We start from the raw sequence: 25,642 nt of genomic DNA, 5'->3' as shown, positions 1-25,642 counted from the left end.
TTGATCACTTTCTATTCCGATTTTTGGGAATTGAAATAGCCTGCAACTCACTCACCTTAAGAATATATACAGTTAGGTCCATATATATTTGGACAGAGACAACATTTTTCTAATTTTGGTTCTAGACATTACCACAATGAATTTTAAACAAAACAATTCAGATGCAGTTGAAGTTCAGACTTTCAGCTTTCATTTGAGGGTATCCACATTAAAATTGGCACCCTGTTTTTAAAGGGACCAAAAGTAATTGGACAGATTAAATAATTGTAAATAAAATGTTCATTTCTAGTACTTGGTTGAAAACCCTTTGTTGGCAATGACTGCCTGAAGTCATGAACTCATGGACATCACCAAACGCTGTGTTTCCTCCTTTTTGATGCTCTGCCAGGCCTTCACTGCAGTGGTTTTCAGTTGCTGTTTGTTTGTTGGCCTTTCTATCTGAAGTTTAGTCTTTATCAAGTGAAATGCATGCTCAATTGGGTTGAGATCAGGTGACTGACTTGGCCATTCAAGAATATTCCTCTTCTTTGCTTTAATAAACTCCTGGGTTGCTTTGGCTTTATGTTTTGGGTCATTGTCCATCTGTAGTATGAAACGACGACCAATCAGTTTGGCTGCATTTGGCTGGATCTGAGCACACATTATGGCTCTGAATACATCAGAATTCATTTGGCTGCTTCTGTCCTGTGTCACATCATCAATAAACACTAGTGACCCAGTGCCACTGGCAGCCATGCATGCCCAAGCCATCACACTGCCTCCGCCGTGTTTTACAGATGATGTGGTATGCTTTGGATCATGAGCTGTACCACACCTTCGCCATACTTTTCTCTTTCCATCATTCTGGTAGAGGTTGATCTTGGTTTCATCTGTCCAAAGAATGTTCTTCCAGAACTGTGCTGGCTTTTTTAGATGTTTTTTTTTAGCAAAGTCCAGTCTAGCCTTTTTATTCTTGATGCTTATGAGTGGCTTGCACCGTGCCGTGAACCCTCTGTATTTACTTTCATGCAGTCTTCTCTTTATGGCAGATCTGGATATTGATACGCCTACCTCCTGGAGAGTGTTGTTCACTTGGTTGGCTGTTGTGAAGGGGTTTCTCTTCACCATGGAGATTATTCTGTGATCATCCACCACTGTTGTCTTCCGTGGGCACCCAGGTCTTTTGGCATTGCTGAGTTCACCAGTGCTTTCTTTCTTTCTCAGGATGTACCAAACTGTAGATTTTGCCACTCCTAATATTGTAGCAATTTCTCAGATGGGTTTTTTCTGTTTTTGCTGCTTAAGGATGGCTTATTTCACCTGGATGGAGAGCTCCTTTGATCGCATGTTTACTTCACAGCAAAACCTTCCAAATGCAAGCACCACACCTCAAATCAACTCCAGGCCTTTTATCTGCTTAATTGAGAATGACATAACGAAGGGATTGCCCACACCTGTCCATGAAATAGCCTTGGAGTCAATTGTCCAATTACATTTGGTCTCTTTAAAAACAGGGTGGCACATGTTAAGCAGCTGAAACTCCTAAACCCTTCAGCCAATTTTAATGTGGCTACCCTCAAATGAAAGCTGAAAGTCTGAACTTCATCTGCAACTGAATTGTTTTGTTTAAAATTCATTGTGGTAATGTCTAGAACCAAAATTAGAAAAATGTTGTCTCTGTCCAAATATATATGGACCTAACTGTATCAATCCTTATACTGATCCATGTTAATCATAATATTATGGATGCACTAAATTATTAAGAAACCAAAAAACATGGGCTCTCATGGGAGAACGACAGAATCCCAGGGAGACCAATAAAACTCCAATATTAAAATCACAACTTTATTAAAAATATTTTTAAATATAGTTTTGTAGAACAGTAACATAGTTTTTAAGGCTGAAGGACGACTAAGTCCATCTAGTTCAACCCATAGCCTAACATGTTGATCCAGAGGAAGGCAAAAAAAAAAACATGTGGCAAACACTAAGCTCCACATTGGGGAAAAAAAATTCCTTCCTGACTCCATACGACAATCAGACTAGTTCCCTGGATCAACGCCCTATCAAGGAATCTAGTATCTATATAACCTGTAATATTATACTTTTCAAGAAAGGCATCCATGCCCTTCTTAAATTTTAGTAGTGAATCACTCATTACAACATCATGCGGCAGAGAGTTCCATAGTCTCACTGCTCTTACAGTAAAGAATCCCCATCTGTGATTATGTTTAAACCTTCTTTCCTCCAGACGTAGAAGATGCCCCCTTGTCCCAGTCTCAGCCTCAGAGTAAAAAGATCAGTAGAAAGGTCTTTGTACTGTCCCCTCATATACTTGTACATAGTAATAAGATCACCCCTAAGCCTTCTTTTTTCCACAGTAAATAACCCCAAGTGTAATAACCTGTCTTGGTATTGCTAACCTGTCTTGGTATTGCAGACCTCCCAGTCCTCTAATAACCTTGGTTGCTCTTCTCTGCACCCTCTCTAGTTCAGCTATGTCTTTCTTATACACCAGAGACCAGAACTGTACACAGTATTCTAAGTGTGGTCGCACTAGTGATTTGTATAGAGGTAAAATTATGTTCTCCTCATGAGCATCTATGCCTCTTTATTATCCCATTATTTTATTTGCCTTTGCAGCATCTGCCTGACACTGGCCACCAAACGTGAGCTTGTCGTCCATCAATACACACAGGTCTTTTTCAGTGACAGTTTTGCACAGTGTTTTACAATTACGCATATAATTATACATTTTCTTTCCTCTGCCCAAGTGCATTACCTTACATTTATCCCCATTAAAGCTCATTTGCCATTTATCAGCCCAAGCTTCTAGTTTACATAGATCCTCCTGTAATATAAAATTGTCCTCCTCTGTATTGATTACCCTGCAGAATTTAGTGTCATCTGCAAATATTGAAATATTACTCTGTTTGCCCCCTACAAGGTCATTAATAAATATGTTAAAAAGAAGGGGGCCCAATACTGACCCCTGTGGTACCCCACTGTTAACTGAGACCTAGTCTGAATGTTTTCCATTAATAACCACCCTTTGTTTCCTATCACTGTGCCAATTCTTAACCCACTTACATATATTTTCCCCTATCCCCATTGTTCTCATTTTATGTATCAACCTTTTGTGTGGAACCGTATCAAAAGCTTTTGAAAAGTCCATATACAGAACGCCCACTGCATTTCCTTGGTCCAGTCCGGAACTTGCCTCCTCATAAAAGCTGATCAGATTAGTTTGACAGGAACGGTCCCTCGTAAACCCATGTTGATATTGGGTCATGAGGTTATTCTTCTTCAGATACTCTAGTATAGCATCTCTTAGAAAACCCTCCAGGATTTTACCCACAGTAGAGGTTAAGCTTACTGGCCTATAATTTCCAAGTTCGGTTTTTGTCCCCTTTTTGAATATTGGCACCACATTTGCTATACGCCAGTCGTGTGGTACAGACCCGGTTATTATGGAATCTTTAAAGATTAAAAATAATGGTCTATCTATGACGTTAGTTAATTCCTGCAGTACTCGCGGGTGTATCCCATCCAGGCCAGGGGATTTGTCAACTTTAGTGATTTTTAGACGCCGCCGTACTTCCTGCTGGGTTAAGCAAGTGACTGTCATGCAATTTTCTTGTGTAAATACTGTTGAAAAAAAAACATTTATCATATTGGCTTTTTCCTCATCCTCATCCACCATTTCACCCAGACTATTTTTAAGAGGGCCAACACTATAATTTTTTAGTTTTTTACTATTTATGTATTTAAGGAATATTTTGGGATTATTTTTACTTTCTCTGGCAATGAGTCTCTCTGTCTCAATCTTTGCTGCCTTGATTTGGTTTTTATAGAATTTATTTAATTGTCTGTATTTATTTAATGCCTCATCACTATGTACTTGCTTTAGTTCTCTAAATGCTTTCTTTTTGTCACTTATTGCGCCCCTTGCAGCTCTATTTAGCCATTGTTGTTTCCTCCTATTTCTAGCATGTTTATTCCCATAGGGTATATATTGTGCACAGGTCCTATTCAGGATGCTAATAAATGTCTCCCATTTGCTTTGTATAGTTGTATGTCTCAGGATATCGTCCCAGTTTATTGCACTAAGATCATCTCTCAACCGTTGGAAATTTGCCTTCCTGAAGTTTAGTGTCCTTGTAACCCCTCTACTACACATCTTATTAAAGGATACATGAAAACTTATTATTTTGTGATCACTATTACCCAAGTGACCCCCAACTCGTATATTTGATATGCGGTCTGGCCTGTTGGTTAATATTAGGTCTAGCAGTGCCCCCCTTCTTGTTGGGTCCTGAACCAGTTGTGAAAGGTAATTGTCTCTCATAGTTGTCAAAAACCTATTACCTTTGCTTGAACTACAGGTTTCTGTTCCCCAATGTATTTCAGAGTAGTTGAAGTCCCCCATAATAATGACTTCTCCTTGAGTCGCTGCTTCATCTATTTGCTCTATGAGGATATTCTCTGCTGCTTCTATTATTTTTGGAGGCTTATAACAAAACCCTATCAGTAATTTATTATTTTTTCCCCCTCCCCTTATCTGCACCCACAGGGACTCTACATTTTCATTAGATTCACATATATTCTCACGCAAGATAAGTTTTAAGGATGATTTTACATATAAACACACCCCCCCTCGCTTGTTTGTACGGTCATTTCTGAACAGACTATAGCCCTGTAAATTAACTGCCCAGTCATGGCTCTCGTCCAGACATGTCTCAGATATCCCCATGTCATAATTATTATTCAACAAAATTAATTCTAATTCCTCCATTTTGTTGGTGAGGCTTCTGGCATTAGTGTACATGCTTTTTATGTATCTCTCTGTTCTCCAGGAACCCAAACCCCTCCTTCCTATACCAGTTCCTGAGCCACTTATTTATCTCCCTAATCTCCCGTTGCCTCTCTGGCGTGGCACGTGGTACAGGCAGTATTTCAGAGAATACCACCTTGGAGGTCCTTGCTTTAAGCATGCAGCCTAATTCCCTGAAATCATCTTTAAGGACCTTCCACCTACCTCTAACTTTGTCATTTGTGCCAATGTGGACCATGACCGCTGGGTCCTCACCATCCCCTCCCAGTAATCTGTCAACCCGATCAGCGATGTGCCGGACTCGAGCGCTAGGCAGCACACTGTTCGATGATCCCTGTCTTTGTGACAGATTGCCCTATCTGTTTCCCTAATAATTGAGTCCCCCACAACCAGCACCTGCCTGGCCTGCCCTGCTCTCCTATTTCCCCCCTTACTGGAGCTGACACTCCTCCGGCTTTCAGAGGACACGGCTTGCTGCAGCAGTGCTACCCCTGTACCGACAGCCCCCTCATCTGCCAACTTTGCAAACTTATTTGGGTGTGCCAGATCAGGACTATCCTGGCACTCTTCCCTCTAACCCCCCCCCCTTCTAACTGTCACCCAGCTAGCTGCCACACTGTCCTGCAGCTCCCTACTACCACCCTCCCCCACATCTACCTCAGTGAGCAGCAGACTCCTTTCCATATTGTCAATGGATCTCAGTGTTGCCAGCTGCTCATTTAGATCCAGTACCTGGGCTTCCAAACGCACAACGTGCACACATCTCGCACAGCAGTATGCACCCCTGATCGGCTGTTCAAGGATTGCATACATGTGGCAAGATGTACACTGGATAGCATTGTCAATAATGGAGCACTATGGGGATTGCACTAGACAGAAATGTTAAGTAAAAAGAAATGTAAAGAATTAATAAAATACAGACAGCAATTCAGTCCAAATTCCTCCCTTCTAAACTCCCTGAATCCAAGTCACTGAAAAACAAGTCACACACTTACTTCTGTTTGCACTTACGCTCCGGTCACACTCAGCTCGTTCACACTCGCTAAGGAAGAAGATTTAAAGAGGTTTTTTTTTTTTTTCCCTTTAGCAGCAATCCCACCTACAGCTCAAAGCACTTCCAAAGGCTAGTGACAAGCTAAAAGTTGCTGTGTCCATAAGGGTAGTTCCCTTTGCACCACTCCACAGGCTCCGTGCTTCCTTGGGGCAATTTCACACAAAGTTACAAGCAAATTCAGAGATAAATCATTTTTAAGGCACCAGAGAGATGATCCTATTCCTTTATTCATCCAAAATGCATCATAAAAGCAATGTTTCAGCCAGCAAGCGGCCTTTTTCAAGCATAAACAAAATGGCAGATTAAGCTCCTAAATTACTTTATATCTGCACTTTGCATACTCTGGCAATATTTAGATACTTCTGACCTTGATTATCTCCATTAGTATAATATAGAGGTACCTTGCACTAGCACTTTACACTTCTATCTCACTTACTTTATATCATATCATACATCATATTTGCACCTTATTCACAAATATCAGAGGCCGGGGAGTCACTCAGAACCACCCGCTGTGATCTTTGGAGCGAACAGCTTTCTGCTGCCCACGATTGTCAGGACACTTACACGATTGGCCGATGATCAAGGGAGGAGGCTGCAGGCTGTTCGCACTAACAGCCATCGGAAAACTAACAGTGAGCGTATGGTATAAACATACAGAAAAAGGGGACTAGTGGGCACAGCTAATCTTATAATAAGGGATGCTACAAATATCCTGCAAGAGAGATCCATGCAATGTAATAGAAAAAGACGCAGGAGAATCATAGTGCACACCCAGATATCTCAAAAAATGCTATTTTTTTTATTAAACATGATTGACAGGGAAAACTCAGACAAAACGATTAAAAACATTTAAACATGGGCAAAATACACATGAAGAGGTTGGATACAATAGTCCAACAAAATTATCTCTTCAGCAGGTATATATTAAATGAGATAGTTTATTATTAGTATCATAAGAGAATCATATATACTACGACTGTCTGAAACACATACAAAACATGATTCAAAATATGAGTGGCAAACGCATTAGACATATATAAGTCTGAACATAGGCTCCTCACAATTTAGTACAAGTTCAAGGCAATCATAAGTGTTAAAGAAAAGTCAAGTCTTACCAGATGGACCAAGGCAATATACCTGTGGAGGGTATAACCCAACGCATGTCGCTGCTAAGGGCAGAGAGGGGGATGTGAGTAACTTCAGAGATTTTTAATATTTTCTATGACAATAAGGTGCAAATATAAGGCCATAAACCTCCCTATGAAGATGGCATATAGTAAGTGAGATAGAAGTATAAAGTGCTAGTGCATGTTCTACTAATGGGAGATAATCAAGGTCAGAATTATCTAAATATTGCCAGAGTATGCAAAGTGCAGATATAAAGTCATTTAGTAGCTTTATCTGACATTTTATTTATGCTTGAAAAAAACCGCTTGCTGGCTGAAACTTTGCTTTTATGATGCATTTTGGATGAATAAAGGAATAGGATCATCTCCCTGGTGCCTTGGAAATGATTTGTCTCTGAATTTGCTGGTAACTTGGTGTGAAGTTGCCCCAAGGAAGCACCGAGCCTGTGGAGTGGTGCAAAGGGAACTACCATTACGGACAGGGTCGGACTGGCCTGGCGGGGTACCGGTAAAATTCCCGGTGGGCCCCGGCCGCCGCTGCCCCAGAGACAGAGTTTAAAAATAAAAAAAATTAAGGGACATGGGCCCTTTAAAGGCGCGGGAGTCAGGGGCGCATGCACGCAAACCTGACCCGCCGCGAATGCCCATGGCCGGCGGCCGCTTCACCACCCAGTGCACCCAGGTAAGTGCTGGGGCCCCAGGGGGGAGGCGCGCTATTGTGTCGGGAAAGGGAGAGCCCCCATCCCAGGGAGAACCCCCCCACACCTCCTCCTCAGATACGCACCTCTCCTCGTTCCCCGCAGCTCGAGAAATGCAGAATCAGAAGACACTGACTACACTGGACCTGGAGGCAGGGAGCGGGAGAGGTGAGGATTTAATTTTTTTTTTTGTTATGTATACAGCATCATGGGGGCCCATGTACTGTATGGAGCAGCACCATGGGGGCCCATATACTGTATGGAGCAGCATTGGGGGGCCAATATGCTGTATGGAGAAGCATGGGGGGCCCATATACTGTATGGAGCAGCATCATATGGGGCCAATATATACTGTATGGAGCAGCATGGGGCCAATATACTGTATGGAGCAGCATCATATGGAGCCAATATACTGTATGGAGCAGCATTACATGGGGCCCATAATTCTGTATGGATATGGTCACTGTATCACCTGTATTACAGCATATATAGGTACTCTGTATATGCTGTAATGTCACTGGTGATCACTGTATTACCTGTACACTATATACAGGCCTCCTGTGTATAATGTCATCGGTGATCCCTGTATTACCTGTACACTGACACTACAGTATATACAGAGCTCCTGTGTGTAATGTCACTAGTGATATTAGTGTTATTAGCATTGTGTTTTTTTATTAATGATCACCATTGTATTATTCGATCACTATGGTGGAATGATCTGGTCATGGTGTGGAGGTATTTGTTCCTTGGATGTGGTATTATTCGGTCACTGTGGTGGTAATACATGGTCTGATCATGGTGTGACAGTATTATTTGGTCACTATGTGGTGGTAATATATGATCTGGTCATGATGTGACAGTATTATTCAGTATCTATGTGGTCTGGTCATGGTGTAACGGTGTCACTATGTGGACCTAATATGTGGTCTAGTCATGGTGTGACTGTATTAATCGCCTGTATATGGTATTCGGTCACTATATGGTCTGGTCATAGTGTGGCGGTATTTGTTCCTTGTATGTGGTATTATTCGGTCACAATGTGGTGTTAATATGTAGTCTGGTCACGATGTGGCATTATTTATTCCTTGAATGTGGTGGGATTGCTCTTGGTATAGCAGATTGTGTTGTGTATTTATTCTCTCTGATATCAATAAGGGGAAGATTCTTGATTTCCAATAGAGATTAACTACTTGGATGTTTAACCCCTCTCTGTCCTCTGACTATTACACAGTAGCAAATATGCACTTACAGGTGTTCTATGGTGAAAACAAATAATCACCTATCCTAAGGCCCCGTTCACACGTTCAGTATTTGGTCAGTATATGTAAGCTAAAACCAGGAGTGGATGATAAATGCAGAAGTGGTGACGTGTTTCTATTATACTTTTCCTCTGATTGTTCCACTCCTGGTTTTGGCTTACACATACTGATGTAAAATACTGACCAAATACTGAACGTGGCCAAAGGATAAGTAATAAGTTATTGATTGGTGGGGGGGGGGGCACTGCTGGGACCTACACCAATCTGCAGAAAGTGGAGCTTTTATCCTCATTAGTATGGAGCGGCATATGCGACTCGACCACTGATCCATTCATTATGTAAGGGGCAGCACTTGACTTTTTCTGGAAGATCCCAAAGAGGATGAATGGAGCTGCGGTCAGACATCCCACCTGCCGCTTCATTTTAAAATGGGGATAAAAATTCCCCATTCGTCCGATCGGTGCGGTTTCCAATGCTCGGACTCCACCGATCAATAAGTTATCACCCACCTAACCTGTGGATCGGTGATGATTTGTTTTCAACAAAGAACCCTTTAATGCAAACTACCGTAATTTTGTGTACATCCCAGTGATAGTGGCGCACAGTAGATGTGCAGGAGCTGCCTGTGTTTTACAGTCGATGCGCAGGTTTTTGCATATAGATGTAGGGTGGGCCCCTAGAGTCAATTTTCCCTGTGGGTGCCAGACACCCCAGTCCGACCCTGATTACGGACACAGGAACTTTTAGCTTGTCACTATTTTATAAAATTCTATTTAAAAATATTTTTTAATAAAGTTGTGATTTTAATATTGGAGTTGCACTGCACTTTTATTGGTCTCCCTGGGATTCTGTTGGTCTCCCATGAGAGCCCATGTTTTTTGGTTTCTTAATAATTTAGTGCATCCATAGTATAATTAACATGGATCTGTATAAGGATTGATATGTATACTTAAGGTGAGTGAGGTGCAGGCTATTTCAATTAATCCACCCTTCACAACTATCCTAGAGGATAGAGTAATTTTAAGACCTAAACCGGCTTTTCTTCCAAAAGTGGTCTCCAGATTTCATGAAATAATCCTCTCTTCCTTTTGTGACAGCCCAAAAATCCCAGGGTGAACTAGTCTTTCATTCCCTAGATGTCAGAAGATATCAAGTTCCTGTCTGAGGCCTTCGGCCATGTTTATTTTGTTCCAAGGCCCAAAAAAGGGTAGGGGAGCCACTAAATCCACCATTGCTAGATAGGTTAAAATGGCCATATAACCTTAGCCTATTTTGCCTTGAGTCAGGATCCTCTTCAGGATATTAATGTGCATTCTACTAGGGCCATAGCTGCTTCATGGGTGGAAAGGGCTAATGCTTCCATTGATAAAATCTGCAGGGTCGGCTGTATGGTCTTCCCCCCTCCACCTTCTTTAAGCAATACAGGTTGGATCTGGGGAATTCTGACCTCTTCTTTGGAAGAAAGGTTCTTTCAGCGGTGGTCCCTCCCTAGGGATTTCTTTTATTTTAGTCTCTCGGTACAGTGCTGTCATGGTGAAGGGAAACTATGATCATGGGTTACCGGAATTGGATTTTCCAAACATGACAGCACCCTGCTATGTCCCTCCCTTTAATTTATGGAAGTGGAATGTTTCCCTCTTTTTCCACAGGCTATAAGGAGTATTAAAAAAACAAAACGACACAGAGAGAGAGGCACCAGCTTTTTATTTCCGTAGGTTTCTTGTTCCAGGGGACGGATACTCTCTCTCGGTATGGTGCTGGTTCAGGAAAATCCAGGTAAGCAATTTTCTTTAGCAAGATGCAGAATTCACAGAACCAGCTTGTGTGTGAACAGTAGATTATCAAGAGAAAGTTCACTCTTTTCAAGGTCACATTATTCCAGGCCTTATTTAGCAGAGGTTTGTTGCTCATTGCAGAACTCAGCTTTCAAGTTTCTTTAGAAAACTCAGGTTTTACTCTCTCCTAGACAGAGACAACGTCCCCCTTTTAATTCCCTCTCGAGTCCCACCTGGAGTCTTAGCTCAGTGGGTCCAAAACCTGGAAAGTAGTATGGGAGCGACCATCCCACGCAGTTTTTACACTCACTTCTAAATCCTGGACCATAGAATCCACTAAAGTACAGATTTGGCAACTAAATGTTACTAAGTGTGTAAATTCTTCCGAGATTCATACTACTGAGATCACAATCTCTCTGGCAAGTACCTACAGTTATGTGCAAAATAATAGTTTATCATCACTAATGTGTTTAATTACTTTTTTGGCAGAAAATATAATACAACATGGAAAAAAATTAATTGACTAGCGGTAGGCAAATAATGGGCATCCAACACAGAATCAAGTCATGATATGCATGCTGCAAATTGGATGTAATTGACTAATTTAGGGGGAGGATTCGAATTGATAGCAGTGTAGAGTTGAATTAGTGAGATCATTCATCCTGCGAAAAGACAGGTGTCAGTGGTGACTCTTATTGAAAGAAGAAAGGAAGCAAATGTTGTACCTGCTGGTTTTAGCCCTAACTCTGAGTAAAATGGATCGTTTCAGGTATTCTACCAAAGGAGACAGAACTTTGATCAAGAAGTTGATTGGAAAGGGGAAAACATAATGCAGAAAATAATTAGCTGCTCAGCTAAAATGATTTTTAAAGCTTTAAAATGACAAACAAAACTCGAAACAGATGGTAGGAAAAGAAATACTACCATCCGCATAGATCATTAAAAAATAAAATCTCAAGAATGGGAAAAGAGCATCCAATGATCAGATCCTGGGAGATCTTCAGCTACCTATGAGGCCTGCAACCATCAGAAGACACCAATGTGAAGCCAAACTATCTTCAAGAAACCCTCGTAAAGTACCATTGATGAAAAAAAAGACTGTTTTGAAAAGGTTAGTTTGCCAAAGAACACATTCACTGGCCAGATGATTGCAAGATTGTTCTTATGTTCTTATTGGGTCCAAAGGCTGCAGATTGTTCGTGACACAACCCATAAACTCTGTATTCAAACCATAGTTCACTGTTAAGACTGTAAAACATTGAGGTGCAAGCATAATGATTTGGGGATGTTTCTCATACTATGGAGTTGGGCCCATTTATCGCATACCAGGCGCCATGGACCAGTTTTAATGTATCAAAATACCATGTTGAAGAAGTTGTTGAAGAAGAAATGCCCTTGAAATGGGTAACATCGTGGTTCCAGACAAACAAGATTGGTGTTATGAAGTGGCCAGCCCAATCCACAGACCTCAATCCGATTGAGAATTTGTGTAGTGACATTTTTGATACAAAAACCTAAGAATGCAAAAGAACTGTGGAATGTAGTTCAATCAGCTTGGGCTGGAATATCTCTTTGCAGGTGTCAGATGTTAGTTGACTCCATGCCACATATATGTAAACAGTTATCGAAAATAAAAGATTATACAACTAAAGATTAATAGAAAAGCTAAGTCTGAACAAATTTCAGTTTATACTGTAAATATTTCAGTTTGTAAATGAAAATGCAGATACTGCTATTTTTTGAGCAGCCTATATCTCCTTTTTCTTCATTTTCAGTTTAAAAAATTGTATTTTGTTGACTTTTTCATTTGGAAGTGAGTGTGCAGCGCTCCCCAGTGCCTTTGTGTATATGGAAATAAATGCCATTATGAGGATTGAGCTTTTTCTCACTTGTTTTAAACGCACTGCTGTAATTTTGCACATAACTGTACCTGCTGGTTGGTTGCTAAATGCCATGCACAGATGTGGTTAGAACAAGCGCTTGAAATAATTTTTAGTCTTTCAGTACACTATGGCTATTGTAAATCTAAAACTATTATGGGCAACAGAAATTGAAAATATGGATCTCATTACAAAAAAAAAAAACAAAACACACAAGCTATTGCTAAATCAAGAATTATCTGCCACCCACTGAGGAGCTCCCCAATGATAAATTTCTTAAATAATAAAGTCAATAATGACAGTCTTAAACAATATAAATGTAAGTTTATTTCATTAATTTATAACATGAAGTTTCAAAGTTCAAGCAAAAAAGTTCAATTTATTGTAAACAGGCGAAGAACAAATACATTTTAAATACAGGCAAAGCAGATTTTGGTCAAAATTAACAAATGACAACAAATGGATAAAAAAATTAATAAAATATTCAGTTTGGCAAAACGAATCATAATTTATAAAAACAAAAGTGCCACAGAGCAAAAGCAAACTATATATTCCTTGTATATTAAAGCATGCAGATAAGGCAATATACAGAAAAAGCAGTGATTGTCTTAGAGTACACCATGCAAATACCCAGATTTATTAGAATTTTTGTTAAGATTCCTGGACTCTAGTGCAGGCATAGTCAACTCACTTCTATTGAGCATAGGACTTTACTATTCCTGGTCATCTATAGCAGATAGGTGGGAGTGTAGCTTGCGGTTTCACTGAGCCTGCTGTTTTAGGGGACAATAGCGATGTGCCTGGTGCACAGCTCAGGCCCGCTGACTTGAATGTGACAGTGATATAATAAAATTGTTATACGAGGCACCAGCACCTACTAAACCTAAGAAGCTGTGCATGGGAAACTATGAAGGGGACATAGCACTCACTATACCAGGCACAGCTCCTACTAAACCTAAGAAGCTGTGCATGGTAAACTATGTAGGGGACGTAGCGCTCACTATACCAGGCACAGCTCCTACTAAACCTAAGAAGCTGTGCATGGTAAACTATGTAGGGGACGTAGCGCTCACTATACCAGGCACAGCTCCTACTAAACCTAAGAAGCTGTGCATGGTAAACTATGTAGGGGACGTAGCGTTCACTATAGTGCTGTAACCACTGTTAACAAATTTAGATAACCCTACCAAAGATTAATTAACTTTTATCTATTGTATGAAACATTAGTGAACTGCTTCAGGAAAAAACATTGGGGGGGGGGGGGTTTCAACTGGGTCCACAAGCTAAGACACTGTAGGGTTATAGAGAAAAAGGAACAGATCCTGTGAAATCCCAGATCCTTCACTATTTTGGAAGCATCAATGATTTCTGAACTGAGTGGAGTCCTGGTATAGAGTGCCTGATCGTAGTGAAAATTTGGGGAAATTCATGCTCTAGGACCCCTGAAGCCTTTCTAGGGATCTTTCATCTATGAGCAGCATATAAATATGCTATACCATGCTGCTATTACATAGGGAATCATAGCAGTCACTTTTGATATGTCACAATGATGTGCCAAGAAGCTGAAAAAAAAATACTTCCAATATTTAACAGCGTGGGTTTACACTTACTTCTGTGTCAGGAAAAGGGAACCCCCATTCTAAGGATTAGGGGGGATCCAAATTGCCTTCTCCCCCATGAATACCAAAGCCTGTAGTTCATATATCAACTAAGGATATTTAGATTGTGGCACGCAAGTCTAAGCTGAACACAGCATGGCTATCACTGTACACAGTGATAGCCATGTTCTAAGCAACTAAGTCCCATTCAACATCATATGAGTGAAGCACAACTCTCTTGAGATATATATATAAATGCATTTTTAACATGAATATAATCTGTGTACAAAATCCATGACAGCACAAAATATATATCATATTTACTAATAACTCACTATACGGTTACATTAAGAAACGACAAGAACTTTTACAATGTATAAGCAGCACTGTGGGAAATAGGTTTTTCCATTTTATTCCTCAATATTCTGCATGCCAATACTGCAATATGCATGCTTTGCAGAAGCAGAGTTTCCCTCTTCATACAACTCTGTGCCCATTACCCTCTCATATTTGCACAGTGGGCTCGCACCCGGCGGTCATGATGACACTATTTCTACTGAACAGAGCGACGGCTTTTATTCATTGCATATGGATGGATGTCAGACAACTATTCGGTAAAGTGCTGCAACATAAAGCCACATGCATGAGGTCAATAATGATATTAGTGCAAAGCCAGCCTGAATCTAATGGAGGAGACAGGAACAATGAGCTGGAGCGAGCTGTAAACATTGGTGGGTAAGGCTCATAACCATTTTACATTACACTTGCATTTATAACTAGAGAAAAGGCAGCATTACAAGCGGATACTTAGAGGCACGAGAAAGGCTTGCACCACACAATTCACAATCTGATACGGAGTCAGTACAAGGCAGGCAGCGACAGTACTGGCAACGCTAAGCCACTTTAATGTCACACCAGCAACAAGAGTACAACTTGGTAGCATGGGACACTGGCAACATTGGATCAGATCCTTAGGCCACGGCCCCACTATCAGTATTCAGTCTCGGTCAGTATTTTTTCTCAGGAGTGGGAGCCAAAACCAGGAGTGGGTGATAAATACAGAATTGGTGACGTGTTTCTATTATACCTTTTCTCTGATTGTTCCTCACCAGGTTTTGGCTCCCACTCCTGAAAAAATACTGACCGAATACTGACCAAATACTGATGGGGGGGCCGTGGCCTTACTCTAATCCTATCTGCCTATTTCTCAGGACAGGTACAGGACTAGTAACTTGAATACCAGCCATAGTATTTTCTTTTGCCCGGTCTCCCATTTCAGGAAAACAAGTCCATTACTATACACGTTATACATATTAAGAAGCAAAAATAAAACTTTCATTAGCCAATGTAAATATTGGGTTTGTCCTCTATACATTTATATAAAATATTTCTTAAAACTGTATAAACTGTATTGAACTATTCTTATTGCAGCTAAGATTTACCATAGAGTGTTCAGTGCCAACTCCACAGACTGGAATACAGCCCAGGAGTCACGCATTCGAAAGGCTGTGGACTTCATCAAATAATGTTTTAAAAATGATAGTGCCAATGCCCCAAATGGCAACATCTCACCCAAACCCTGGGCTTGAGGTCTTACCAACACCCCCCCTGTAGTGGCTGCTTGTGGCACGGATACAATAGTGCAAAGATACATTTCACAATGTATGCAGAATACAAAAAAAATAATCCCTTTGTTTTGAATATAGGCACATCAATAAAATAAGCTCATATACACACACGCACATTATACTATATGTGTATAATCTATAAACATACACATGTATATGAAACCACCTGCCCAATATGGGGTTGATCCCCCTTGTGCTCTGACTTCACAAGACTTCTGGTGGTGTCCTGTGTTATGAAGCAGATTATTTGCTCCATGGTTGAGTTGGTATACATGGCGCAGGGTCAGTGATGGCACTATGTCTGGTCGGCAGCTACATAGCCCCAGTGATGGGAGCCGTGGTTTGAGTAGTATGGCATGTGACGACAGCAGTCACTGTGATTTCACCTATCTCATGCTGATCAAGTCTAAGCAAAGACTAGATAGACAGAAGTGCCCAGCGCTGCAAGTGTAGGATAACCCCTCTAAGGCCGGGGTCACATGGGCATATATTCTCTCATGCCAGAGAATCGGGCAGATTATGCTAATGACACTCGGCTCAAACTCCGCACAAGAGCGGAGAAGACAGAGAACTTAAATTTCTCCATTGTCTCTGTCTGCGGATGTCAGACTGCACTGGGATGACATCAGAGTGCAGTCGAGATGTTTTTCATGCACCCATAGACTTGTATGGGTGCGGGTGATGCAAATTCCAGAGCCACTTGCAGCATGCTACGATTGCATTCTCATGCCGAAAAAAAATTGCAAGTCTCCACTGCCCCATAGAATAACATTGGCTGAGTGCTATCCGATAACACTCTTCCGAGTTATACGCCTCGTGTGAGCGAACCCTAACATCATGAACTGACTAATATGGCCCACCACCTGACAGGAGAAAATGTAGTATGTAAGTGACTAGTAACAAGGACTTGTGAAAGTCACAGCCATTTACGGCAGATTTCTGTAGTATATCTCCCAACAATGTAAACAACCCTACGTTTTTTTTTCCTTCTTTTTCAAAGGTTCAGAGTCACACATACAGGTGTTTTTAATGAACATGAAAAAGGTTTCCAATATTCCCAGCCCACCACCCGTACGGCGATGCAGGTTTCTATAAGCTGGCCATACCTATGAACAGAATTGACCTGACAGATGAAAACTGCCCATACTGATCACAGTTCAGCTTGAGAATGAGCACCCATGAAGATGAGAACTCTTATTCTTAAAGGGACCCTTCTATGTCTCTAGACGCTATTAACCTGCAGATCTGGGGTCAATCTGCAGGTTAATAGCATTCCAAAGCTGTGTGGCCGGCGTACAGAAATCCTGACTAACGAAAGGAAATTAACCTTATTCTTCCCGGCAGCCTCCGGCTTTCAGTCATACAGGCATGCCGGCGCAGCTTCAGTAACCGCTCAGGGTACAGTGAGCGGCGGCTATAAGCACTGACTGACAGCGGTGCAGCAGCGCATCAATGCAGAGGTGACTGTCAGTCAATGTGTCAGGACATGCTAAAAGCCACAACTCGCTGTGTGCTGAGCGCTGACCAGAGCCTCACAGCTTTGGAACGCTATTAACCTGTAGATTAATCCCAGATTTGCAGATTAATAGCGCTTGGGGACAAGAGATATAAAAATTATTGCCATCAAATATGACATTTTTCTGTTAGAGCACACAAAATATAACAATGTTTATATGAAATGCCAATTAAGGTGCTCCCTGGTGCTAAAATGGAATGATAACTTCACTTTACTAAACTCACAGTTTTGTGGAGGGTTATTAATTTATCATTGCTTAAAAAAAAAAAAAAAAAAACCAAAACATTTTTATTTTTCTGTTAACTTTACAGATGCTTGTATTTGGCAGAGCTAGTTGACGTTTTCATTGGTATGATTTGGGGCATGTACAATCGTTTGATGACGTTTTATTCATCTTTTGGGAGGAGCATAAAAACAATGCCAGACTTGTTGTATTAAGTATTTGTTTTTATTCTTTTTTTTTAACCGTTCGCTTGCGTGCAATAAAGATCATGATCTTATAGCTTTAATTGCTATGAAAGTAGCAATCCTGTTTTATTTTTTTTCCATAAAGAAAAAAAAAAAAAAAAAAAATGAAGAAAAAATTTTTTAATTCTCACTATGGCACTCAAACATGTAATCATCACTTCTAAAACAGTGCAATGCAGAAATATTGCAATATATTATGTCGGTCAGAAAAGATGGGAGAATCAATTCGCAGGACTAACCAGGTCAGTAGTATGTGACCACTGTACGGGAGATCCGCAAATCTCCCTACTTCCTGGCATTCCCAACTCTTCTTCTGATTAGCCCAGCATTCTGGAGGTACAGAGATTCGCAGATTACTGACCTGGACCTTAAATAGATGGTATGCCCAACGTTCTTTGTTAGGCCTCCCAGCTGGCATGGCAACCCCAGAGATGGAGAATATGGAGCACGTGGGCTTACAGAGAAAGATCCCTCCCACTGTAAAACCCCACAGGTGCTACAGTATCTATACAACATCTAGGGTTTAATCGGTTGGTATTGAGATCCTGATCATTACAGTTGGGTGTTAGCTGTATGTCACAGCTGGCACCCGCACCAGGTGGTGCAGGCATCCATCTGTGCTGTAGAATTATGGCACAGGGTAAGATCTACCTCCCAGTGAGGTCATTTTGAGATGTGAAATAGTGAATTTTTAATTCAGAATAATTTAATCCTATGTTTAGTGTGATCTAACAGAAAAATGTATACACGAGCAAGTTCTCCAAAACCTTGGCAGACAAAATTTTACAGCAATCATGACCACCACCGATTCCCCTTTGTATCATTCCTATGTGGTGGCCAGTATGGCTGACAGGTTTGGGCTATAATTATAAAGATCATATACTTATACATTCCTAAATCATCACTTCTTTCTCATCTATTGCAATCAATAAGCAATCAGCTGCCTTCAGCAGAACGTGACCTGCATTGATGTCATTATAACCCTACGATGCATTAAATTTTGAACATAGCACAATATGCTATAAAAAAACAAAAAAAAAAAACCAACACTTCTGTAACTAAAAGATATAGGGCCCGATTCATCATTTGGCTGGCGCTTTATCTTTACATCACTTTCTTTTGTTGTCTAATGGTATTAGTTAACATTTTTGCCAGCAAATTTTTCAAAATGGCACACATGGTTCATGAATTTTTATAAAATCCCAGTTAATGAATCAGTCGAAAACATCTAGAAACCCCAAATTCTGCCACCACGATTATAAAACAAAACAAGAGAACACAAAGGCACAAATGAAAACTAGAATATAGCGCAAATGAAAAACTAGACTAAAAATGGCGCAAATGCAATGATGAGTCAGGCCAAGAATATTTAATTGGTAAGAGTTTGGCCTATGGGGTCCTTGCCAGTTAAGGCTGGCAGCAGCACATCTATATAGCGGCCAGTTACCTCTAGAAAGTGAATTGTGACATGAAGTCAATACTATGCACAGAAAGTCAAAATGTGATTTAAGGGAGATGTCCATTATCTGAACAACCTATACTCATCAAAATAACAACCTATACTCATCTCCAGTGCTAGCGCTGTTCCTGCGACATCACCGCCTGGTCTCCCATGGCTCATGTGAAGTTGTTATGCAGCGTGAGCCCCGCACCCAATTCACAGCTGCTTCACTCACTTCCTTCATATGTAACTCACATCTGGAGACAGCGAGAGCAGCAGCAGCTCTCTTCTTCCAGGTGTCAGTTCTGCATCCGGAGGCAGTGAGAGAGCAGCAGCAGCTCTCTTCTTCCAGGTGTCAGTTCTGCATCCGGAGGCAGGGAGAGAGCAGCAGCAGCTCTCTTCTTCCAGGTGTCAGTTCTGCATCCGGAGGCAGGGAGAGAGCAGTAGCAGCTCTGTTCTTCCAGATGTCAGTTCTGCATGCGGAGGCAGTGAGAGAGCAGCAGCAGCTCTCTTCTTCCAGGTGTCAGTTCTGCATCCGGAGGCAGGGAGAGAGCAGCAGCAGCTCTCTTCTTCCAGGTGTCAGTTCTGCATCCGGAGGCAGGGAGAGAGCAGCAGCAGCTCTCTTCTTCCAGGTGTCAGTTCTGCATCCGGAGGCAGGGAGAGAGCAGTAGCAGCTCTGTTCTTCCAGATGTCAGTTCTGCATGCGGAGGCAGTGAGAGAGCAGCAGCAGCTCTCTTCTTCCAGGTGTCAGTTCTGCATCCGGAGGCAGAGAGAGAGTAGCAGCAGCTGAACAACCCCTTTAACCTAAAGTCAAAAAGAGAATCAAAGTAGTGGTTCCCCTTTATCCAATAGAAACTGTACATGCATCCTATACAAGCGTAGGCTAAACATTGTCTGCCTAAGCATTAACTAGCTTACGAATAATATATGCAAATCCTTATCAGTATATGTCAAATACCATATAATTCCAAAATCCTGCATTATTATTGCACCAAAAAAAACAAAAAGTGGCCCATCATTGCTCCAGCAATATTCAGTCTTGTAAATGTGCTTCCAAGCATCGCACGTGTGCTCAGAATGTCATCTCATTCATTGGGATTCCCTTTTAATATATTTTTGTAAGATTTACTTCACTTTTGAAGATTTCTGCTTGCCGTCAGTGAGTGAAAACATTCTTGTTACCATTCATCGGCTGAATATCCATCCTGATCCTGCTGGTTAACATAGCAGCAGACTCATTAGAAAGCAGAGACATTTTCCAGCTAAGGAGCAGCATATTTCAGGCTTGGCGTGACTATTTGTCTGGAAGTTTACATATGTTGATTTAAATTCCATTTCCTTAGTTTTGGAAAAATTGCAGGATTAACCAGCCATTAGACAGGAAAAAGCATCAGATGTGAAAATGCCCAACATGCCCTTGACTTGTACCACACGAGACTCTGGACGGCAACAAGAAATGTTCCATTCACTGACAGATCTTGAAAATACTGAGTAATTGATACATAAAACTATGGCAGAAAGCTTAAGAACTTCCTAGAATGATGGAATTTGTAATGTATAGACGTTCTCCATGCTTCCAAACAACTATCTACTTAGGCAAGGAGGAGGGGGTGTCATTGAAAAGTGGCAATGGTGGTACAGGCATCATGTCACAAAGTGTCACACCTTCCACATGAAACCGTGACAATTACAAACTGGTTCTCATACAACACGACAAACAGAAATACTGCAGTTGATGATACAAACAACCACCTGAGGCCAGTTACACATGTCCAAATTTCATGGTCCATGTTCGGATTGGGATCTCTGGTCCAGTCCCAAAGGGTCTCCTGACCTGAACTAACAGCCTCATATGGTTATATGTGTGTAAATCACAGCTTGTGCACAGACCATGACAATCGGACGTGTGAAACCAGCCTAACTCCTACAAGAATATTAACAACTTCACCAGATTTGCAAAAAAACCTCAACGTTGAAATGCTGTTCTCGGTTATATTTTTTAGTTTGACGAAATGAAGTCATCCCAATCCACTGCATAATAAGACACCTCTCCAAGTAGTTTTTAGGTGCATAATTCGTCTCACAAAAATAAATTGGTACACGATACTGGTCACCAATGCTCAAGTTGTATCAGTATTATGGGAAATGTGTCATCAGAAAAATCACAATGTTTAAATCAGATTTTTGTTTTAAATATATTTTCTAAAACATTCTGGCAATGTTGTTTTTTCCAAATATTACAAACTGTATTAAAAATAAAAATCTTGCCATTTTCACATTGGCCATTGAGTCTTCTTTAGACTCAGCTTCCTGTTCTTTCAGAAAATGCACCTGTACAATTTGTTGGAGAAGATCATGTTTTACAATCAGTGTATAGAGGTGTTACGTGTCATTGTAATCTTGGTCTGTGAGGATACAGAGACTGCTGAAACCGCTTTTCTAAAAGGACAGGATGTGTGATTCTAGAAAAACCCATGTGCCCAATGAGAAGATTGCAAAAGCAAACTGTCTTTAAATACGGATCGTGATATGACCAAAAAAAAAGCCAAAAATTAAAAAACACATGTAAAACAAAAAAACAAATTTAAACAAATACTAGTCTGACAACACATTCCCTTTAAGATAGTCATACAATATATATTATACTTGGTAAAATAGGTAGATTTAGACCATTTTCTGCTGAATGATATTTTCTGCTTTTTATGACATGTACAAGCACGGCAGATACGGATAAAAGGCAACAGATCAATTCTGAGATTGGTGATTTTTAACTTAACAGAATTGTTGAGTAGAAGGTCAACCTTCACATACAAACCAAAAACAAGTCAGTCATTCAGATATCAACCTGCAGAAGTCTCTAAAAATATGTCCGTTTACAATAGATTTACTTGTGGACATTCAGTTACTTGATATATTTTACTATTTTTAGTCTCTGAAATTTTTTAACAACTTAGAGAAGACAAAATGACAAAAAAAAAAAAAAAAAGACTATGTGGTCCATACTGAGCTCATAATATCTCATTTTCTATTTGCATTTTGGGCTCGATATACAGGGTGTGTATTGCAGACTAAGAGCTTGTTCCGACGTTGCATTTTTGCTGTGTTTTTTTCTGCGAAAAAAAATGACGTGAAGTGAATGCTTTTTTTATACTTTTTTTACCCATTTAAATGGGTGAAAAACGCTGCAAAAAATAAAAACGCTGGAACAATTGACATGTGGAGATTTGAAACTACGTCATATCTGCAAGGAAATAAAAAAGGGCAACGTGTGCCTGAGACTTTAGACATCTCACTTATTAGCTGGGACTGTAAACTGTAGCGTTTTTTGGTGCTGAAACTACTTAACTTGTGCACATACCCTAGAGCAGGGGGTCCCCAACCTGTAAGCTCGGGAGACATGTGGCTCGCAGTTGTCTGCCAGCTTGGTGCATTAGCTCCAGCTCTAGCAAACAGAATGAAGATCACATCTCAAAATGGTGAGCTTTGTGAGTAGCCCAGCACAGAAGAGCAGATCTGGATGCACATATACTGGTCTTAGAGGGTTAGAGAGAATTTAAGAATGGTAAGACAGAGACAGGATGATACTACTTGTCAGAGGAGGTGCTTGAAGCTAGATGCGACAGTGTGGTGGGAGTGCTTTATAGGAGAATACTGAATGGGGGTATTGTGGGACCCCCCGGATCTTGGCATACTGCTTTGGGGTGATTTCTGTGGAAAAGCTTCAGTTATCATTATACCCGTAATGGGGGGGGCTTTGTTTGCCACTACTGTGAGGGGGGTGAGAGCAGCATGTGGCTCACGACCCTCTCAGAGAGCTGAATGGGACTCTCAAGGTCAGAAAGGTTGGGGCCCACTGCCCTAGAGGTATGTTCACATGTTGCGTTTTTTGCAGTTTTACAATACCATCAAAGTGATTGAGGTTTCTGAAGTCTCAAGCACACGCTGATTATTTTTTCATGCAGATTTGAAGCAGTTTCGAATCTGCAGCATGTCCATTTGTTTAGCATTTTTGCAGTGTATAATCACCCATGCAAATGAATGGGGGGAAGCATCAAAATACACATGTATTTTATGCAGTATTTTTACTGCCAAAAGACCTTTTGGTGCCGAAATGTTTGCTACAATAAAGGGGAATCTGTCAGTGGGATCAACCCTCCTTAGCAGTCTATATGGGCATGCAGGTCACAGAAAGTTGAATAAAATAATACCTTGATATTTATGATCTGATGCTTTATTTCGGAGAAATCCACATTTTTCTTATATGCAAATTAACTATGGACCGGACACAGATCTCCCTTAGAATCAGCCTCCAGAGCCCATTTTAAATAAAAGGGAACGTTACCAGTGTGAGACATTTAATGACTACCAGTCTGCTCTCATAACTCACACAACTCTGCAGTGAAATCAGAACTAACACAGTACAGCAGAACTAACAGTACAGCAGAACTAACAGTACAGCAAAAGTGAACTTTGTCTCATTACAAACATTTGCAGCTGCAGGCTCCTCTCACCATGTTTTAGCTTCCATCTGACAGGCAGCCAGTGTGGAGGAAGGGCAGTACAGCAGAGCTGACAATGTGACAAAACAACTGCAAATGTGTTTGTTGTGTTTGTAATGAGACATGGTTCACCTCTGCTGTACTGTGTTAGTTAAAATCCGGCAGAGTTCTGTAGCACAGCTGATAGCACTATGGGAGGACAAGTGCTGCTGCAAATGTTTGTAAAGAGACAAATTTCACTTCTGCTGTACTGTGTTAATTCTGATCTCAGTGCAGAACTGTGTGTAATGAGAGCAGACTGTCAGTTATTACATGTCTCACACTGGTAACCCCCCTTTCATTTAAAATAAGCTTTGTAGGCATATTCTCTGGGAGATCTTTTTCTGGCCCATAGTCCTGAATTACACTGGAATAAGACATCGGATCTCAGATATCAAGGTATTATTTTATTCAGCTATGACCAACAGGTCCATATAGACAGCTTAGGAGCTATGTCCTACTGACAGATTCCCTTTAACGTCTATACATACTCTATTTGAATGGGTGAAAAGCACACAAAAATGCTGAAAGAATTGTCATGATGCAGATTTGAAAAAAAGTTTTGAGGGTTGAAATCTTAAAGCAAAAAATAATAATCAGCATGTGCATGAGATGTCTGAACTCTCATTCACTGACAGTAAAACACAGCCTTTTCTTCTTGGCAAAAATGCAATGCGTGAACAAGCCCTAAAAGAGGCTGCTTGTCCTGAATATATTTTCCATAAGATTTTTTTTTTTTTAATTGACCCAAAAGGAACAGAAAAACTCTTTGGTGTGTTCAGATCTGTGTAATACGTAACAGCGGCACATAAAAATTTTACCTTCTGTAGAAAAGAATATCAGAGAACAAAATTTCAACATATTGATTCAAGGCGGAGAATTTGCATACAAGACACTGTGGTTTTACAATGATAGCAAAAAGGAAAAACAAACTATAAAAAAGCATCTGGATGTACCCTAAGAAAGCTCACTTCATTCAGGGACTGCAGCTGACAATAGATTTATCACAGCTATACATTAAAAGGGAACCTGTCCCGTAGGATTACGGATTAAGCAATTAACCTGGACATTAGAGTTCATCTGCAGGTTAATAGCCTTAGAAAGGTGCCTGATCGTCATACTGAAAGTGCTCCATGGAGCTGCTGGCTTTCAGTCATAGAGGTGAGCCAGGAACAATTGCGACACAGCTCAGTGCACTGTGAGTGGCTACTGTAAGCACGCCCCAGACTGACAGCCGATTCTCAGTCGGAGTGCTGGGGCATGCTTACAGCTGCCGGTTACATTATAGTGAGCGATGACTGAAGCTATGTCAGCACGCCTGTATAACTGAATGCCAGCACCTCCTAGGAGTAATAAAGTTAATTTTCTCCCAGATGCCACACTTTCAGTGTGGCGGCCGGGCATCTTTCTAATGCCATTTACCTGTAGATTAACTGAATATCAGCAGGCTGATAGCATTATCTGACGCAATGGGCTCCCATTAAACTGCTAGAAAATGGATGTGAAGTACCCAAAGATTGGTTATTTACTGTGCTGCTAGAGCCATCTATATACAGCTGGGCTACTTTAGCAATATAATTTACTCATCCAAGATAACCTGAAAATGCATATGCAAACTACAGGCTGCAAACACAGAATCCAATGCCCCCCAAAAATCAGAATGACCTGAAAAATGGTGGTTAAGCCACCTGTAATATTAATCTTGAGCCATTTTTGTACATTATACTGCAAGTAAAAATAAAAGACATTTAAAAGAAAAAAAAAAAAGATATATTTTTGATTTAAATATACTTTAAAATATTAGTGAGAAAGCTGAAAAAATAAATGCACATATATACACA

At 40.7% G+C, this 25,642-nt stretch overlaps 1 protein-coding gene across 1 annotated transcript in view; it reads right to left on the bottom strand.

Annotated features, from left to right (window-relative positions):
• Window positions 1-12,916: 12,916 nt before the first annotated feature.
• Window positions 12,917-25,642, bottom strand: part of HCFC2 (host cell factor C2) — a 60,623-nt gene continuing 47,897 nt past the window's right edge. Inside the window, exon 17 of the transcript XR_012251190.1 lies at window positions 12,917-20,067. The gene's annotated coding sequence lies outside the window, so the exon portion shown is untranslated. The remainder of the gene's footprint in view (window positions 20,068-25,642) is intronic.

This window comes from Phyllobates terribilis, unplaced genomic scaffold (genome assembly GCF_046119375.1).
Source record: "Phyllobates terribilis strain yellow unplaced genomic scaffold, ASM4611937v1 Scaffold_11__3_contigs__length_659146591, whole genome shotgun sequence".
Taxonomy (NCBI): Eukaryota; Metazoa; Chordata; class Amphibia; order Anura; family Dendrobatidae; genus Phyllobates; species Phyllobates terribilis.
Note: the sequence above shows the minus strand (reverse complement) of the source record. Positions and strands in the feature narration are given on the sequence as shown.